Below are 21663 nucleotides of genomic sequence, written 5' to 3' on the forward strand. Positions count from 1 at the left end.
TCAAGTCCCCCCACCCACTCACCCACCCAGCAGTGATGGGCACCTGCCAGCAGGCCCCGACTCATGTCCCCCCACCCACTCACCCACCCAGCAGTGATGGGCACCTGCCAGCAGGCCCCGACTCATGTCCCCCCACCCACTCACCCACCCAGCAGTGATGGGCACCTGCCAGCAGGCCCCGACTCATGTCCCCCCACCCACTCACCCACCCAGCAGTGATGGGCACCCGCCAGCAGGCTCCGACTCATGTCCCCCCACCCACTCACCCACCTAGCAGTGATGGGCACCTGCCAGCAGGCCCCGACTCATGTCCCCACCAACACGTTATCACGATCCACACTCATGGCCCTCAAGGCCACCCAAATCCCACCCCACGCCACCCCAGTCCAAACACCCAAACATGTATTCCATCCACTCCACATTGAAATCACCATGGCATGATAGATCCCAATTAACAAGTATGCACATCAATACATGTCCATCAGACACACACAATGGGGGCAAGTGAATGTGAAAACCCACATCAGGACATGCACTAAACAAATGAGAGAATACCACACAAATGAAGTATGAAATCAAAATGTATTCAAATATAAAATCAACGGAATGAAAGAAAATCACACAAGAAAATAATTAAATTTAAAAAAGGCTGGATGTCCAAAATGATTAAAAAGAAATGAATGCAGAATCCAGATAAATCCAAAGGAAAATCCCTCCAAAGGGTACGTCCATCAAACCAAATCCAAAGGAAAAAAAATATAAAAATAAAAAACCATTGCTCCATGGGTTAAAAAAATGCCAAAAATCATAATCCATTCCGGAACTATGTACAATTTTTAAATCCAGGGTCCATGAGCCCAACAATCCAAAGAAACCTACAAAAAAACCCTGCCTATCAAATAACTATATACAAACATGTGGGGCATAGTCCATGCACCCCAAATGAAAGAAAAATAGAAAGGAAACTTAACACTAATTAAATATACAATGGCGGCAAGTCCAACTGCTCACTTCTTGATGTCCCGGGCCAGGGCATCATCAAACTCCCGTTCAACCTCCTGGAGGTGGGCCTGTTCACTGGCCCCAAGGTCTCACAGGGATAATGCCATGTTCTCCTCCAAATCCCTGCGAATTCCCTCGAGGCACTCAGCCTGCCTCAGCGCCCTGCACATGGAGTTCTCCGCCCTGACCATAGTGAGCCGTTCCTCTTCCTCCCACCGCCGCTCCGCATCTATGGCCTGGCTCAACCGCTGTCACATGGAAGACACTCCCAATCCACTGTCCTCCTGCCCTCCGGCCGATGCCGGCCCCTCTGATGTTGATGGCCCTGAGCCATCATCGCTCCCACCTTGAGCCTGCTGCTGCCATGCATGTGCCCTGCTTTGTGATGCCTGCACGTCCTCCTCCTGCTGGTGTCCAGTTGTTGGGGTGGCCACCCCTGCTGGACCTCCGACTCCCGACTGTGGCAGGGATGTGTCCTCCACCAGCCCGGCCACTGGTTCAGGGGCAGCTCCACAGGGTTGCCCAGTGACATTTGGACCAATAGATGGAACAGGGGATGACTGGCACATAGGAGGTTCAGTTAAGGAGGGGGTCGGGTGAAGGTCCAGCACACGGAGGAATCCAGTGCTGGTAACCTGTCCCAGTAGGTTGACGCGGTCAATGAGGCATGCAAAATGACTTGCATTCTCCTCACGAGAACTCTGCAAGTCATCCCGCATGCCACGTTGACGCAACGCCATCCCAGATAGGACAGGCTCAACCCGTTCACGGATTGCCACGTCCGCAGGGAGAGGAAGGCCAGTTGTTGTCCACGGATCTCCTCCCTGACAGCGGGACTGGACGTAGGCATCCCTGGTGGAGCAGGATGATGCAGTCACAGGATCGGGGACATGATTACACACAGGCACCTCTGCGGTGGCCTGTGCTGCCTCCTATCCCTGCCCCTGGACTGCACCACTAGCACCACTGGAATCCCCACCTCCAGGCCCAGTGCGTGGGCCTTCCACGGCCTCCTCCTCAACTAAACCCTCCACCAACCTGGATGACTCTGTGCCATCTACCTCCATAGCCCCCTGTGGGGGCTCAGCTGCCCCTTCTGCTGCCGAGGAGTCCACCTCCGACCTCCCCCTCTTGGACCTCCCCTCGGCAGCTGCGGCCGCGGATGCGGCACCAGACTCCTCACTCCCCGTAGAGATGACAACCTGGGGGGGAGCTGGGCCTTGCGTTTCTGGCTGGCGGTGGGATCCCTGCCGCTTTGCTCCACAACACCGTCTCCGCCCTCTTTATCAGTTGATGCTGCAGACAGGGAGAGACAAAACACAGGCATCAGGGCACTGTACAATGGTCCAATACAAATATTCCATTTGCACATGAGTGGCAGTGTCAAACCTACTCCCCAACACACATCATTTGAACCCACACATATGCGCAAGTTAACAGGACTGTTGCAGCAGGCAGCAGCATCCATACAAATACAACAGCATGAGCATCCGAAGGTCAGCCTGACGTCACATGCAACACAGGGAGTGCCAAACACATGCACACACGCCACCAGACATACATGCATCTGTAAATCTCTGACACCTGTCACAGTGAACTCATCGACAACTATGTCACATCTGCCAATCAGCCTCCTACATGTCGGTGTCACATGCATCCATGGTGTATCACAGTGGCACACATGTCATATACACACACACGCACATGCACACCATGGACTCACATGAAGGTGGAAGCAGCATCCATGTGTCACACCACAACCATGCCATGGTACATACACAGAAATGTAAACATGTGTGCACCCCACACATGCATTTGTCCATCATGCATTTTAACACATACACCATTGATGTGCCTCACACATGACTGGACTCACATGCGGCTGGCTCATGTCCATGTACATACACATCCATACATGGACCTTTCAAGACATATGTCCAACCTGCACACTCCTGGCACACCTCAACATGCACTGCGTCCAAACAGTACGCATAGACACTTACCGCTCGACTCTGTACGGGTTGCCGTCTGAAGGACCCGGTGGTGGAGCATTGGGTCTATGCATTCCAGGACCCTTGTCTGGTTGTTGGTAAGGTGGACCCTGCACCCCTCTGCATCCACTGCCTTCAAGAGGCACCGGGCCTTGCTGAGGGTCCTGGACCTGAAGTCCTCCCAGCGCTTCCGGACATGTGCCATGTCGCAGGCTGCCACCCCCTCCGCGTTGATGGCAGCCACAATGTCCGTCCAGATCCTCCTCCATCCTTCATTGTCGGCGCGTGATCTTCCGAAGAGGGCATCATAATTCACCAGGACGTGCTCCACCAGGACACCAACTTCTTTGGCACTGAAGCTGGTGGCCCTCTGCCTCTCTGGCTGGAGGTTGCAAGTGGTGTTTGATGGTGTTTCCCCCGACATGGCAACCCCCGAGGCAGGTGTGGGTGGGCAACTGGGTCCTGGGGCTGGGCTGTGAAGCAATGGTACAGCAGTCGGGAGTCTACTGTTCCCGCTAGGGTGGTCACAGCAACTGGACCCCTGCAGATGGCTGACGTGCAGGCACCAAAGAGCAGGGCAGCTGTTTTGCAGGCAGGCAGCAGCAGATGGCAGGTGGGAGCGTGCTCGGGGCTCTTGGGGGCAGGAAATGGCTTTCAGGGCAGGAGCGTGGTCTTCCGTGTGTTGTCGCGTAGCCAGCTTGATACGGAGTGACTTGGCACGTGAAAAAAGTGCACGTCAGCGTGTAATTCGAGGAAAGACCCTTAGCACGTTTCCCTCGTGACGGGTGCATAGTGATTCAGCACATGAAAAAACAGCACGTCCGCGTGTCAATGCATGTAATCCGAGGAAAGGGCCTAAGCGTGTAAGTGGCGTGATGCGCATGGGTGTTTCCCTCAGCACGGGTTAGAGGTGAGCGGGCCAGCAGTTCGGTGTACGTGCCTTTCATTGAGACCGACGAGTGTTGCTACTTCGTGTTGTTTCTCGCGCCATCACAACTTCACAGAGGATCAAGGACGTACCTCTTCTTTTTGCGGGGGTATTGGCTACGCATGTTTTTCATTATCACACTAGTCTGACGGTGAGTCGCGCACGCTATTTTTCCCACTGCGGGTGCCCCTGTGTATCGCGTACCCGTTTTCGAGGTCATAGTAGCCTGCGTGTCCCACACGTACATGTTTTTTGTGTCCCTGGGTGCCACCGCGTACTGCGGGAGGTTAATTCCACACACATGGGCTACCAGGGGTTGCATGCACAGTTTTACTGCAGTTTTGGGGTGCCTGAGCGTTGCGTGACCCGTCACTTCATCACCGGGGTCACATACAGCCTTGCAGGTGCAGGGGTGCTTTTAACATCTTGTATCCCACCCCCTTCACCCCAATTTCCCAGGACAAATGTCGTGAACACCTCCAATTGGCACTACTACATCTGTGCCGTCACTATTCCATCTGTGCCAAGGTTGGGAGGTCACGAAAGGTGAGGGGCGCCTCAGCTGGGCATACTCCTTGTGGCGGGCGTGTTTCAGGTACATGGCCAGGGTGTCCAGGGAGTAGGGGGACTCCAGGGTGTCCAGGGTGGCTGCAGAGAGGGAAGAGGCAGGGGTGAGGCAGCTCGTGACGATGTTGTGGCACGTGTTGGTGCAGTCATGCCACCACCCCCTGCGGCTCCGGGAGATGCAGTTTGTGCATCTGGCACTGGTGCCCATGTGACCCGGCAGTCCGTTTCATCGACTGCCATGGGCCCAAGGGTAGTGGTAGCTGCAGGTGCAGCTGTGGACACCACCACCCAGGCTCAGGGTCTGTCAGCGCAGGCTGTGTTGGCACTTGAAGAGTCCATGGAAGATTTTGAGCAGGTCAGGAGGCACACAGTAAGTGCATGCAGTGCTGCCCTGAACGAGGCACATGTCCCTGGGGCAGTAAAGTCATCTGCTGCCCCGACCAGCCAGGTGTTGGCAAGTGCAGGGGCAGATGCAGCCAACAACACCCCGGTTGTGAGTCTACCAACCAGGACAGTCGCGGTCAATGACCCTGGAACAGCAGATGTTGCTGTGCAGGGTCCATTCCAGGGCACCCAGCAGCCACTGACGCAAGTCAGGCCTTCGGTCCTCCTTCCACCTGCCACTCCCTTGGTTCAATCCACCGGTGCCACTGGCCATAGTGATCAGGGCGGCATTCGCCAGCCAGGGTCCGCACCACTATGCAAGAGGAAGAAGGTTGCATCTGCAGCACAGGCTGGGACCCCAGACACAGCCACGGCCTCCTGCACGTCAAGGAAGAAGCCTTTCTGTGTGCAGGAACTGGACTCCCTTGTGGACTACGTGCGGGCAAACAGCCGTGAAATGCTAGTGGAGCTGAATTGTCAAACTACGGCTGCCCATCGGAATACGCACTGGAAGCATGTCTTGGATAATGTGAGTGCATTCGGCCATGCGGTGCACACAGCTGCCGAGTGCAAGAAGCGTTGGGATGACCTCAAACGCAGCGCTAAGGCCAAGCGTGCCTCTAATTACAGCATGACTCTGGTGACTGGCGGTGGGCCACCACCTGAGGAGGATGACCTCACTCCGCACGAGTCACTCGTTGCAGAGTTCATACCAGAAGAATTGGTCGAATGAGTGGGAGAGATGCAGGACGATGCCCCGTCCAGTGAGTGTTGTTGCATGTATGTCCAGCCCATGTGTGGTTTGCCTGTGTGATGTGTTGTGCTTGACTGCCACTACATGCTATGTGTACATGGTTCTCATGTGCTAGTCATGCAATGCTTCACTGATGCGTGCTTGCTGTGCAGGATGGTGGACATGTAGAGCAGACAGGGACTGTCCTCATCACCACACTTGCACCCTACTCACATGCTAGTCACCCAGATGCCCCTCCGGTCCATGTTCCAGCTCACTGGCCCTTCTGCATGTAGCCAGGGGTGTCTTTCCTCTCAGCACTGGGACTATGTCATTGCATGACTGACGTGTATGTATCCTCTGCCTGCATGGGGGTACTCCACGTAGGCATGCCCCCTTGCCCCTCCACCCCCCTGCACCCTAATTACACCATTGCACTGGTGTGCATCATTTTGGCATACTGCAATGGCCTGTTCAAGCCTCCTGTGTACATGCTAACTTCCACCAGCCAACCTGCCAGACACATGCAGTGGGGTACATCCTCTGCCCTTCATGCAGGGTGTCTCACTTGGACTGTGCAGATGGCAGATGCTCCGCAGGGACATTAGTGCCCATTCATGCTCCATGTGCATTCCATGCATGCCCCTATGTGTCCTTGACTGGATGATCATTGTAGTACGTGTCCTAGTACGTGTCCAGGATGATCAACATTTTATGGCATTTCTTCAGCCATCCCATGCCCACTCTGGCCCAGTCCTGCATCACACACATGTTTAGGGTGTCACAGTCTGTGTGGGGCACAGTCCTCCCCCTGTTTCAGGCCCACTGACTCTGTTCAACTGGTGTAGTGGCTTCTGCACACATGGGTGTACTACTGAGGGTTAGTCATGTATCCTGCTTACTGTCCCATCATCATCTGCTGTGTTGTGAGTTGACTCAGATGATGCCATTGATGCTAGTCAACACTGCCAATACACAGGTCTCTGGTCACCCTTTTGCTACCATGCAAGGCATCCCTGCATTTTCACTCGGGGGGTGTGGGGTGTTGCTTGTAGCCATGCAACCCATTGCATGCACATTGCATGTGATGCCTGAACTTGCCCCTGCACTGCCTTCACGTTTTTTGATACACATCATGAAGTACTTTTTCATGTAGATAGTGAGAAACGTACACATGTTCTGCACTGCATCAACCCACTTCTGAGCCGTGTAACACCGTTCTACATGCCTACTCACTGATGCAATGTCAAATTGACCAGGCATGCATGGCAGTTTCTCTTTTGTGTGTGACATGTCTGCTTCATGTGTTGGCTGTCTGTGTGATGTCTATGTGTGTGTGTGTTATGTGCTTCTGACATGTGTACTAATGTTTTTTTCTCTCCACTTTTCAAATGATGACGCAATGGAGCCAGAGGATGGTGTTGTCATGACAGGCACAGGGTTGTTATCACAACAGCAACCCGGCACAAGTGGGGGTCGCGGGGCGGTAGACCACGAGAACCCACATATGCTACATACCATCTTGTCTTTGGCTGGAAATGAGTCCAGCCCAGATGACCACTCTGACGTCCATGTCGAGTTGGATGAGCATCAGGTCCATAAGTCAGGGGTGAGTGATTCTGATGTGGACACTCTTCTGTCCGTGACACCTGCACTGAGGGGCCAGGCAGTGGTGGGAACTCTGCCTGTGGTGGATCGGGACGCAGGGTCACCCTCCACACCAGTCGCTGATGTGCCTGGGACATCACGTCGACGGGGGCATGTAGTCGTGCAGCCGCGGGCGGTGCAAACCCAACAAGGACAGCCGGTCCTTGGGTCCCGCAGGTGTCAAGCCCAGCAATGCTGGGGCCGCACGCCACCGAGGTATACTGAGTGGGAGCAAGACATGACTGCAAATTCAGAACGGCAGGGGGCAGCACTTGATAACATCGCTGTGAGCATGGAACGTGTGGCGCAATCCGTGCTCACCCCTGCTAGGCAGGTGCTTCTCCAGGGGCAGGCGGTGCAGTCCACGGCCTGCTCGCTCAGGCTGGGCATGGCGGCCTCAGACAGGGCACGCCAGGCTGAAATGTTGTCTTTGCGTCAAGCAATTGCTTCTCATGCAGAGGCACAAATGGAGGACATGGAGGGTGAGTATGCTTCCCTCAGATCCACTCTGTGGGTGCTCATGATGACCCAGAGGGAGCGGGCAGAGGAGAGGTTGCGCAGCTTGAGCGTACCATCTCTGCTGAGCTATGTGCTTGCCGGGAGGTGCATCAGTTGTCCAGCCAGGCCTTGCAGGAAGGACTCCGTGTTACACGTGTTACCTTGCAAGAGGAAGCACGCGTATCACGGGAGGGTCTGCATGCAGACCTACGTGTCATTGCCGCACAGAACCAAGCTCACCCGTCCGGCAGACTTGCTGCCGACGAGGGGCAAGCTGCGCCTAGGCATGGTCAGGCTCCTGGCCCACATCCTCCTTTTCAGGATGAGGCAGACTCGGACGACGAGATATCTCCCACACAGGTCGGGCTGTGCAGGCGTTGAGCCCATGGAGGGTTTTTTTTTGTACCTCCCCCCTCCTGGGTGCTCCCCCCCCCCGGGTCGTATGTGGCCATTTTTGATTTTTGCTTTTAGTTTAGTTAGTTAATATTAACTATTTGATAGTTATTTTAATTAGGTTATGTAGGTTTTTCATAGTTAGTTTATTTAGTTAATATAGTTTAATATTGTTTGTCTATTGTGCATTCATGTGACGGAGTGGTGCTTTGTGGCTTTTGAAAGCATCCACTGTCTGTTCCAGCTGGGCCCTTCAAGCTTGTCTCGTGTATGTGTTTGTAGCTTGGGGTCCTGACTCACATAGGCCACTCCTGCTTCCCTTATCCATGGGCTCGCTAGGATGGTTCGGTGTAACAAAATTTTACACAAGAGCTTTCGACTTTCTTCATAACTGTGGCCTGTCTGCTGCTGTACTACTTGTGTTAACACCCCTAGTGGGGATTGGTTGCGTTTTTATCCACCCCATGTCTGTAATCAATTTGGGTGAGTACGTGATTGATGTCTCCATTACTAGATGTGGATTGTGATGTATGTTCTTTTCTTGCCTGTATATGTGCTTGATGCACTTCATGCTGTAGACAGTAGCCTGCACCCTTGGCCTGTCAAAGCGACACTGATGGTGGTAGGAGTTTGGATGTAGGTCTGTAACCTGGCGCAGTGACAACCAGCATGAAGACACACACACACAGGGAACTTTACAGCCTTATTCATTTATTTTATGCCCTTTCTGCAGGAAGATGAGCCTCCAGACTACCTTTGCCAGTAGACACAGAGACGAGTAATCCAGAAAACTGGCCACGTTTGGTGGTGCAGACGTGTGGATGTGTGCGCAAGCAGAAGCACAGGGCTTGTGCTCAGACGTCTGACAGAAGCAGACGTGTTTCCAGGAGCTCCAGGCAAGGTGAGCTGCACAAGGGCCCACAATACAGCCAACCTTCCACCAGGCCACTTACACATGCATGCTAAGTAGCACCAGTGCTGGGGAGCTTTGCCAGGCATTGTTGGAGAAGCACACAGTACAGCTGACATGCGTTGAGGGCCAAATGCCAAGTGGCTTTACAAGTTGTCAGGGACACAAGCAGGGGCCATCGAACATATCCTCGAGTACCCCCTGCTCCATTGAAGCTGAGTTATTAGGGCAGTAGCGTTCCTAGCCAGAAACTGATACAGTGCACAGGGACACCCAGAGAGGCAGAGACTCATGTGCAGTGCATATCATTTGCATGTGCAAATTGCCACATGCACTACCTATTGAAATATGCGGCTGCCAGAACACAACTTGTACTGAAGTTGCACCTCGCTATACGCTTCTAGCAGCTCACCGAGGGACCATTGTATCATGTGTGATTCTTGACACATTGGTCTTCCATTTCGCACGCGCCCATATGCTCCTGCCTTACTGTATTGACAGTGTATGAACCATCAGGGTGCCAAGCTAATGTATGGGTACAAAGCAGCAGACAGGAGTGTTTGTTTGTGGAGAAGTCACTTGCTTTGGGGCATGGATGGTGTTGTGTGTGTGTGTTGTAAACACACATTCAGATTAGTAACTCACGCTCTCTTTGCAGCATTGAACTGCTCCTCTTTCCAGACCTGAGAGTGCGCAGGCAGGAGGCCAGCACTCACCCCAGAGATAAGTCTCTCTTTGGCTTGCATTTGACTCATTTGGTACAATGTGCATGATGAACATTTTTTCTCAAATTGAGTATGTGCTTTTGTGAATAGTTGTATTTTGCCTACTTTCCCTTGCAAATCCACCTCCCCTCTCCTGCCCCTCTTTCCAGTTATCCTGAATAGCAATGCATGTCCAAACAACAAATCCCTGACCCTCCTTCCCCGCCGGGGTCTCAGAGGCCTGTGTAAGTTTGACCTTGCAGGCGCCCAGACACGGAGGGGGTGGTTGGTTCGTGCCACTCCTGCGCCTGGACACCGGAGCTGTGACACTACCCATCAGTTGTTGCATCCTCATTGTATGTTATGTACCGTAAATGGTACCCATCCTGTTGGACCATTGTTCAACTGTGCTACCTTGGTTGTTCTATCATTGTGCTTGTACATGTGCTTTGACATTTCCTGCTACTTCAAGTCATCTACTGGAGACTCTTCCAGGGTTTTTTGGTGCCTACAGGCTTTTTCCCTGGTTTGGGGGTTTGGCTCCTTGGAGTTCTCTGCGATTTGGTATTTTAACCAGTCAGGGCTGTCTGAGGGGGCTGGACCCTATTTACACGCAAGTTGGAACATGGAGACCAAGGGGTAGGGTGATCCTGTAGCCAGGTAGACTTGAAGGAAGAAGGCTAGGTACCCCAGACACAGTTATTCAGAAGGTCACGGTGATGTGTAAATGAGGGAGGGCCTTTTGTTGTTGGACAGTTGGCTTGGGCTACAGTGTTTTGGGCACTCTGACATTGTAATTGTGGGGTACATTGTACATGCTGTGTTCTGCTGGTCAATGCCTGTTCCTGTGTTGTCTTTACTTTTCAGGTGTCAGGGGATTGGTGTGGTTTGACATGCTGGGGTGTTCACATGGGCAATGTTCACATATGATGTGTACAGGACACTGAGGGTCACTTGATTTCACATGCATATATTGAGTGCATGTCCCTAATGACACACACAGTTGCACAATGATCCACCACACGTACAACCACCCTTCCATGGCCACAGGTGCACACAGATTGCCTTCTCAGGCCCACTGTGTCCCTGCAGCGCATGATGTATTCCCATTTGGATATCCAGTACATGCGTCATTTGGTTATTTATTTGATTTGTCCTTTTCATGTGATGCTCAAGGTGTATCTGCAACACAATGGCTGCTCACTGTGCTGTGTGCTGAGCAGTGTGTTGCAGGACACACACACAGCACACGGGTTTGGGAGTAGGGATTTTGCCGTGCCCAATGTGCATGTGAACAGGCATTCAGTGTTGTGTTCATGCTACGACTGGTGGAAAGCATTTGTGTCTTACTTTGTATGTGTGGGAGGTTGTTGGGCAGTCATTTCATCTGATTCTATGTCAGGCATCATTGTCTCGGGCCAGTTTTCATTTATGACATGTCACTTCATACCATATTGGTCATGTGTTGGGTTTTTGCTATTGCATGCCATGTCATGGTGTGGAAGACAAGGGTGATGTGGGTTGGGATGGTTTGGTTGACATACCAGGGATTGTCATGGCCTGTTTTGTGGGGGGGTGGGTGTGATACACACCGTGCATGTGTTCCTTTTGATCACACAGGACTGGTTATGTTTAAGTAGCTAGGGATGCACACAATGCAGCACTTATGTGGCAACATTCTCAGGGTGGTAAGGTTGTGACAGTTGACTATCTCTTTGTCATCATCGATTGTCACCTGGTATGTGCCAGGCCTGTGTGCACTCCGCAGGGGTGGGAGTTTAGGTGAAAAATGTGTCCACAAGCTAGGTCCGGGCTGCATTGCCACGTGCCCTTTCCCCTCCCATGGACAGCACCTGTGCCTGTGGTTGGGGGTGTGGGGGCACCACCATGTCCACCAGTACGTCCTGCCGTGTTGCAACATTGTGCAGGACACATGCTGCCACAATGATCCTGCACACTACTGGGGGTGCATATAGTAGCTGGCCGCCAGAGTGGTCAAGGGAGCGGAAGCGTGACTTGAGCACTCCGAATGTGCGCTCCACTATACCCCTGGTTGCAATATGGGCAGCATTGTATCTTACCTGGGGTGGTGTGGTGGGGTTCCGGATTGGAGTCATCATGTGGTTGCTCAGAGGGTAGGCACTGTCCCCTGGGTAGGTGATAATGGTTGTGATTATTGGGGTTTGTGTATTTGTCTGTGTGTAACATGCATGCATGTGCACAGGCATTTGTACCCACTTAGGAGCCATGTGTTGCCATGCTGGCCAGCTTCCAGGGCCCGGCTCAGGGTGGACATTCTGTATATGAAACTGTCATGGGTAGAGCCAGGGTAGTTTGCATAGACAGAGGTGATGATTCCCTTTGCATCGCATACGACCTGCACGTTGATGGAATGCCAGTGCTTGCGGTTTCGATATATGTGCTCAGTGGCCCTAGGTGGATGTAGGGCCACATGGGTGCAATCTATGGCACCGAGCACTTTGGGGAAGTGTGCCACCATGTAAAAGTCCTGGACCACAGCCTGCATGTATATGTGCCTGCGGACTGAGGGGCGCGCAGTGATGATTGCCAACACCTGGTGTAGGCAGCGTGACTGCGAGGCCTGTGAGACCCCCCCACTATGGCAGTTGTCCGCTGAAATGACCCAGTGGCCAAAAAATGCAGGACATTGAGCACCTTCTCCAAGGGGCTCAACGCTTGGGAGCACAGGGTGGGGGATGTAAGGTCATCTTCCCTGAGCAGGTCTAGGAGGATACAGGGTGGAAACCGATACCTGCCATAGACCTGGTCGTCAGGCATCCCAAAAAGGCTAGTCCGGGGAAAAAAAATGCGGGCCCTGGCTATTCTCCTCCTCCTGTGCTGTCCCACAATTAGTGCTGCGACAAATGGGGCATTCATCGTAGCTGGATATACGTGTTTGTAGTTTGCGCGCACTGTTATACTGTGCGCGGGGACGCTTCCGCCTGCCTTGTGTGGCGGACGTGTTGACGCCTATGCGCGTCTTTTAGCGTGTGCGGGATTCCCGTGTTCAATTCCATGAATACGTGTTGTTCGCGTGCGTGTGGGCGTTCCGTGTATTTCCCTGCAGTACTTCCCCAGTTACGCCTGCTTTTTCACGCATTGTTCCCCATTCCGCGTGTTACGCCCCGTGTCCCGCCCCCTTTTTGGTGTGTGCTCCGATGTTGTGCGCTTTCCCTGTGCGCGTCGCGCACAGCGTTCGGTATGTTACAATGACGTGTGCGCCCGTGTGCGCCACGCACAGGTTTGGCGCACATCCCGAAGGGAAAACGCGCAGGGACTTCCATGAATCGCAATATTAATGGTGAATACATTTTGTTTTATTAGCTTATGACTGCTTTCTGATGAAAACGGCGGGGGATTTGTACCCCAGTCTGGCTGCACCAGCTTGCGCCAAGATTTTCGGCACACGTTTGTTCCATGAATCGGCCCCTGTATCTCTTTATGGTAGTGTTGATTATCTGCAACAACTCCCATCTGGTTATTTGTAACCATGAAAGATTAAAGAATATCGAGGCTTAATACCACATAATAGAAATATGCTAGTCACGAGTCCAAAGGTACCATGTACATTTATTAAAAAACAGCTGTTTGGCTCTCAACACCCCGCAATGTGTGCAAGCAGAAACCGTGAGATGAGGGAGTGCTGGACATTTCAAAGACACAAGTATTTATACAAGTTTTCCACAATCCCGGTCATCGTCCAGCCCCTCTTCGTGTAATACATTTACCTAGGGTTCATGGCCTATCCACATAACTAAGTCATGCTTAAACATCTTTGAATATTTTGTTGTTTTCCTTTAAACATTTCACATGTTTTCCAAATATAAGACACAAAGGTAATATTCCTTATTTTGCTTTCTTATATTTGTGTATCATTTGTTCTTGAGTTTAAAGTCAGCTTAGTTTCAAGGAGGGAAAACAAAGATTTCTGCAACAAGAGCACCTTCAACTATTCATCATTCTACTTTTCTATTTGAATGGGAAAGGCACTATTGGAACAGATGGTATCTAAATTACTGATTAGTACAGCTTTTGTTTAACTTCAAGGTTTCTCAGTGTAGGACAAAAAATCCACTTTAGCAGTTTCAACATTCGATATCTACGTTGACATCATGGAAACAGTACAAAGTTCATTTTGCTCTGCTGGAGACGAAAACACAATTCTAAACATGGGACAGAAAGCAAGAGACGATCAAAATGGCGGATAACTCAAAATGGCGACATAGTCAGCCTGTTTCAGGTTAATTCAATGCAATTTATAGTGCGATGCAAATGTGCTTAGGCCAATCGTTTACTATCAGGCGGTATTCATGCAAAATATACTTTTACAACCACTTAGTATTTCCTGCTGTCTGGATCCTTGGCATGAAGATTTTCGTGAATATCGATGAAGTCTGACTGAACAATCTGTGTTCATATGGGATGCAATCAAAGGCTTCTATTGACTTTTCTGAGAAATAGTTCTCTCTCTTCATTCGATGTATTAACTACACTGATCTCTTCTTCATCAGATGAGCATCTGCTTTTGGAAAGTCACCAATATTCAGATCACTTTTAGGAATCACCAATGCTGGAACGTGAACATTTACTACAGAACATAGTCCTCCCCAATCCTTGGGCAGCTTCATATAAGCTCTGGATCCACAGGCCCAGTAGTGATCCATTATCACTGCTGTTCCAATGCTCATTCCTGGTGCCTCAAAGATTTGACCACAACGCTGGTTCATCCCAACTTTTCTTGTGCCATTGTTTCTGAAACACAGCTTTGCACTTTCCAAAGGCACTATCTGCAAAGGCCCTCCTTTGTCTTCGACCCATGTCAGTAGTTTTGCAAGTTTTGACCATAATGGTTTACACAGAATTTCCGCATTTTGAACAGTTGGTTTCTAATGACCAACTATTACCCAATCTCTGCAGACTACCACACCTTCTTCCCAGCCATCTGGTGAAAGCATTGATCCCCAAATCTGCATGTGTCTTTCTTTCCATCTTTGAAGTAATTCTGCAGATTTTCCTGGACTCTCAAGTTTTTTTATTACTTCCCATCTGATTGCAGCTCCTTTGACTCCAGGCGTTTCATATGTTATCACGTGATTTTTCGTATGCGCTCTTAGCCTTGTCTTTGTGTCTTGAACATAGTCATCTTCATCTGGATCTGTCCATTCAGTTGCCCATTTGAGATAGGCTGTTCGGCCCATGAACTGACCTCTTGTTCGGCAGAACGCAATGTGTAATCGACAATGTGCTGTCAGGACATCTATGTCAATAGCTATGCAGATCTTAGACCTCCCCATACTATAAGTCAGGAGTGCTCATACATAGCATTCCTCCTTTGATGTCCTCCTTCCCACTTCTTTCATGTGTTGATACCACATGTTGTTTCCCAAATGTGCTCTACTATCCAGGAACTCATTTAAGTCATGATCATCCTCCCTAGTACTTGTTTTAGGCCTCCCCCTTGTCTCATAAGCTTTCTTAATCATTTCATGAATTATATCAGCATCATTTCATCCTACTGGGGGAATCATAGGAACATTTGTCAGTGAAGTCAGTGTCTTTACATGTGCTACTGGTGTAGGGTCAGTCACAAAATGTGCCTTTCTTTTGGCATAATATGAGGGTAACCAAATATCCTGGAAAGCTTGCAAAGCTGACTACCCTCCATAGAGAAGCTTAGATGTATTGGTTACAGGACTAGGCTCTTTCATGTGTGCCCCTGCAGTAGGAACAATTACATAAGGTCTCAGTTGTCTTGTAGTTGGCACACCTGTACCCTCCTGCTGCATGGGAAGATACACAGGGTCCCTTGCCCTATTTAGGTCTACATAATAGACAGTACGTACTGTAAGTGAGAGAAGAATCACAATAAGCAAGATGCGGGTGTAAATGATGTACCAGTAGTCCCACTTGATGGCGCAATATCTCCTTGCTCGTCGTGGCTGCCTTTCGTTGTTAACAACATTATTGTTGCTATCAATGTTGCCCATTCTCAATCTATTTTAAGGAAGGAAAAATCAAATTCTATTCGGGAAATATCATAAAATATTCTGGTAGCAGCTGGATCTTTTCCACAAGCTCTTCAAGCAGCTGGCCGAGTGCAGGACTATTAACAGGATTCCTGATGTACACAAAGGAGTCATACTTTCGCCAGATGGAATAAGGATGTGTATCCAATAAGTAATAGAATACTAAAGATAGTAAGTTCTAAATGTCTTCCCTCGAAAGCCTCATTCAGGATTGTTCTTTATATTCTCTCAGAAAATAAAAGTGCTTGCTCCTTAATGTCACAAAGCAATTGATTAAGTGCCACTAGATTTCTCGGATCTCTCAAGAAAGTACAAACATCAGTTTGTCTTCCAACAAGATGAGGATGTTGTTCAATCAGGAAATAAAAGAGCATTCCAGCTAGTCTATTAGCATGGTCCTCAGATAGGGACATTTGTGTTTTTCACACTGTACTCAGGAAGCTGGAGCACTTGCTATTTTATGGCTGCTAGCAATCTCCTCACGATTGGACCATTTTTAGGATCCTGCAGGAACAGATGAACGTTAACAGTTCTCCTCACAAGCGCAGGTTATGCAAGAAGAATGAAGAGAAAAACAGTAAGAACGATCCAGCAGATGTGGCTATCAGGCACAAACCATGAGTGCCTACAAAAAGAAACTCAGTGAGAAGGGAATCAGGGAACTGTTCCCTCTTCCAGTCGTCAAAAAGGAATTCCAAATCTGGCATCTCTTCCTTCTTGATCAAGACTTAAATGTGTATCAGTCCAATGTTTAGCAAGCTCCTGTGGCTAAGGAACAAATAATCTTTTCTTTCACTCCTTGTTTAGCAATTTCAAAGTGTGTCCCAAAAGAACCACAGTCCAATGTACTCTTTATATGTCTCTTATTGGACAGTCTATGCATCCTTCTTCCTCGTCATCGATCTAGTCTGCATGTGCTGAACTTCTTCTCTGTGCTTGCTTCCGACTGGGCTGGGGTTGAAGGGGACTCTCCGCTGTAGATCTTTACTTCTGAAAGAAATATCAACGCTCGTCTTCCAAGGACCTTCACGGCTGATGGTGTTACGTTCTCTATGACAAACGGCTGGTTGAATCGGGGCTTGTGCCACTTCCTCGTAAAGTTTCTTATTAGGATCTCATCTCCGTGGAAAATTTTGGGAAGATGTAATTGTTCAGGTCTGGTTGCTGCAAGATCTCCATCTGCATTCTGAGCCCAACACCCCTTCTGCTTGAGTTGTTCTGAAATGACTGTAATACTTGTAGTCATACATGTTAAATTGGCATGTAACTCATTTCCTAACAATTCTGCTGTCAGCTGTGCATCACTTCTAGTTCTTGCTGGAGGAGTGAGGGGTGTCCTCATTCGCCTCCCTGTCACTATTTCATGGGGCGTACGATGATGGTCAGAGCCTGGTTGATTCCTCAACGCATTTAATGCAAGGGGCAGGCAGTGTAACCATCATTTTTTCAATGTAAGCTTCAATTTAGCAATCCTTTCCTCAAGCAAGCCATTGAGCCTCTCACAGATCCCATTCGCTTGCGCATGATAAGCCGATGAGAACTTGTGCTTTATACTCAGCAACACACTTATTTGCTCAAAGATTTTGTTTACAAAATGGGGGCCATTACCTGATGTTAATACTTCACATATTGCCCATCTAGGAGACACTTCTTGTACTAAAAACGTTGCTTCACAGCTAGAATCTGGATGTGTACAAGGACCAGCTTCAATCCACCTTGAAAAGGGACATGCCACCACTATCGTATATCTGTATCCATTACAGATCTGCAGCATGTCAACGTAGTTGATGTGTAAATGCTGAAAAGGACCATTAGGTAGCAGGATAACTCTTCTAACTGTATGCAGTGTGTGCCCAGCAGTAAACCTTTGACATACAATGAAGTTTACTACATAAAATGCAACGTGTTCTAACAGGTTCGGTATGAACCAGTCCTCCATAAAAGCTGCTGCAAGGCTTTCTCTGGTGACATGTGCACGGTAGTGCAGCTGTTCCAATGCCACCCTTAATAAGGCTACAGGCATCACCGGTTTAACAGTGCTTTCCTGTCACTACAATGCTTCGAAAGGGGTTAAAGAACACTCCCTCCATGTCCACAGATCTTTCTCAACCTGTGGTGCTTCCCCTTGAATTTCCATCAATTGAGTCTTAGACAAATTGTTAAAACTGTCATTCACACTCATCATCAGCACCATTTTCTCATTCACATTAGGCGCCTCAAAGCTCATTATGACTTCTGAACATGCAACTCATTTCGCTTCTTCGTCTGCGGCATCCGTGTGAGATAAAGTATGCTGCTTTAGTATGCGCTGCACACATAAGGGCCGCAATGGCTACTGAGAGCTGTAGTGCTCTAATAAGTCTGCCCAATAGGGTGGCGTGCTGTACTGGAGTGCCGTCCACTCGGAGGTATGCTCTCCTTTTCCAACGGGCTAGCCCCCTGAGTACTGTCGATGTCACATGGGCGTAGTCATTGTGCACCATTACTTCCTGGTCTGTGTTTTTCTCGAGCGCAACAATCAGTGCCACTAATTCTGCAGTCTGTGCTGAAAAGTGAGTTGTAGTCATGCACTTATCAATACTTAGAGGTCCCCATTAGCCCTGTGCTTTACCACAGCGGCACCTGTATATCTTTGCCCATCATTTTGATCGATTCTTGAAGAACCATCAATAAAGAGAATTTCTCCAGCTGCCAAATCATTTTCTTTCACCGTTGGGATATTATCATAGAATTCCACATAATTCTAGCAATCATGTGCCTGCTCGTCTTCTGCCAGTGGTTCTGCTACAAACATGGCAGGGTTCACTATTCTACATCTGACTATTTTAACCGCTGGATTTGATATGACCACCTCATAGGCAGAAGCACTTTGAGACATCAAAGTACCCTAAGGTTTTTCCAAAATAGCAAACAAAGCATGTTCAACAAATAACGTCATGGAACAACCATCACTATGCTGGCAGCTTTCTCAATGGCAATGTGGTGGCTGCCAAAGATTGTTCGCATGGGAAGGGACCCCTCATTACTGGATCCAGAATCCCACTGTAATACGCTAGAGGCTTGTACCCCAACGTAGTTCTCTGTAAGAGTACTGCTGTCATGACTGTACCATTTGTGTGTGAAAATAATTAGAATTCCTCAGCATAATTGGGAATCCCTAAGACTGGAGCTGTACAAATTGCTTTTTTCAACACATCAAACTCTTCCTTAATTTCCTCAGTCCAGACAATTTATTCCTCATTTGCCTGCACCTTTTTCAGAGCTTGTAACAAGGGTCTTACATATGAACTATAATCAAATACCTCTGCTCTAACATAATTGCATAGTCTCAAAAACCTTTTCATATGCTTTATCGTGTGTGGCTTTGCTGTTTTCAAAATAGCTTCAGTCCTTTCAGGTGTAACTTTCTTTCCTTCATGTGGGATTAACTGCCCTATGCTTAACACCTCTTCTTGGCAATACTGCAATTTCTCCTTATCCACTTTATATCCTTTTTCTGCTAGAATAATCATTAGCGGGACTGAATCACATCTGCACTCTTCCTATGATGTGCTGCAGACTAAAATGTCATCTACGCATTGCAACAAAACACTTTGTAACTCAATATTGCTTAAATCCATCTGCAGGACCCTGTTGAAAATCGACAGGGACTCACAGTACCCCTGGGGTAATCTCGTGCTTTTTAACTTTGTCTGTCTGAACGTAAATGACGTCAGATCTTGAGAATCCTTATGCAACAGGATTGAGAAAACTGCTTTTTTTAAGCCAATCACATGAAATATCGCGCCTCAACAGGAATACTACATAAAACCGTCATTGGATTAGCAACTAGAGGAAACTCGGCCTCTACAATCTGATTAACTGGGCGCATGTCCTAAATTAAACGCCACAACCCCACCTTAGATTTTGTGATAGGGTACACTTCAGTATTGCATGGTGACTCTGACGTCACTAAGATGCCTTGATCCACCATGGCGGATATCGTCTCAAAAATACCCTTGTCTGCCTCTCGAGACATGGGATACTGTCATGCTCGAGGAAAAATTGCTCCTGGCTTCAGTTTAATTTTAACTTCTCCTACCCCTTTTAATATGGCTACGTCATAAGGGCCTGTGGTCCATAATGAAACTGGCACTTTTGCCATGTCTACATCAAAAAATGCAGGACGTTGCTGTACTCTCATCATTTTCTGAGGAACTTTGCGTCTTATTGCACTCACCCAATAAATCTGTAGCCTTCTCCAATGGCAATCACTGTGCTCCATCAATTACCTTCATCATCAACTCCATCAAGCATAGCCAATTCTCGTTGCACTATGGCTGCTTGTAACTCTAAGCAAAAGATTTGTCCCCCATCTTCATCAATAGGTATCCTTGGCCTGAATAAGAACTCATCAGGTATCCTCACAATCTTACCCACTAAGCCAGGTAACCATGTTAAAAAAATGCATACCCCATAGTGAAAGACTTCTGGTTCTAACGGTATTCATCCTCTGACCATTTGCCCTCTAAATGCAATGATAAATTCATTTACGTTTAAATAAGGCATTCCTGGAGTTGAACACACTTTGCATTCATGAGTAAACAAAATCATCATATTTAACTTTGTCATTAAATCTCAACCCAGTATAGTAACTGGTGTCTGCCATGAATACAATAATGGAACAGGCACATCACATTCTCCTTTAGAGACTGGCAGTTTCTCAGTAAAAGGAACTCTACTTGTAGATTCTGTGAAACCTTGAGCATTCATGGCATTTTCAGATTATGTAAACTTCTCCTCTCATATACATGAGCGTGTTGCACCTGTGTCTATAGTGACAACAACCCTCAGTTCCTCTTTGGAGTCACATATAGCACTAAACACATCAAGTCTCCCAATGAGCTGTCCTATTTTGGGTACATGCTTATTCCCGTGCCTGTGAAAGGGTTCCCTACCTCGACGGTGACACCCCCTATCCTCGGAGTCATTAACTGCCCCGTGTTTGGGCCCTGCTGTATCTGCATGGGTGTGTGCTGTAATTGTCCTTGTGGCAGATTCAATGGTGTCTTTTGTGTTTGCAAAGTTTGTTGCATTCTCAGCGCTTGTGCTTGTTGCACTGTCTGATTCTGGGCAAACCCCTCACTACCTTGCTGGCTATATGCAGGCAGATGAGTGGTCCCCCCTCTTCAACACTGCCCATTTTGTACAACCACTTGACTTCCACACATGCGCGCTATGTGCCCTGTCATTCCACATTTCCATCATACAGGAGGGAATCTCCTAATTTGCCCTTCATGCATGCCCTGGCTATCATTCTGCGTATCTTGAAACCCACCTTGATTATTCTGGAAATGTCCCTGATTATACTGAAGCCTCCTTGGTTATTCTGGAAGCCTCTTCCTCTTGAACCTCCCCTACCTCTTGGTACAAAACATTATTACCTTGATCAAACTGCCTTTAGTTATTCACCTGTGGCATACCTGTTGCTTGCTGTGCATCTAACCCTTCTCCACTAGTCAACATCACCCCTTCTATGGTGTATTTTAACAATTTCTTTTGCACTAATGTTGCTTCTTCACCTTTGCTAACATCATCTTTCCTTCGATTCTTCTCCTGTAGCAGTGTGCAGTAATGCGCAATGGTCAAATGTATTTTTGACCAGTGTTTTGCCTTCATTCCCACCAATTTATTGAGCTTCTTCTGCACTTGATCTGGCAGCCCTTGGCAAAATATATGATAGAATACAGGTATAGATTTTCCCCAGGGTTCCCGCGTTTCCAAAGACCACTGCTCTTGAAAATTCCGAATGCAAACAAGAGGATCCTCCCCTTCCTGCATCTTCTGTGCCATTACAGCTCCCATATCTGATGTGTCTGG

The sequence above is a fragment of the Ambystoma mexicanum genome, chromosome 10 (assembly GCF_040938575.1).
Source record: "Ambystoma mexicanum isolate Mex_15411 chromosome 10, UKY_AmexF1_1, whole genome shotgun sequence".
Classification (NCBI taxonomy): domain Eukaryota; kingdom Metazoa; phylum Chordata; class Amphibia; order Caudata; family Ambystomatidae; genus Ambystoma; species Ambystoma mexicanum.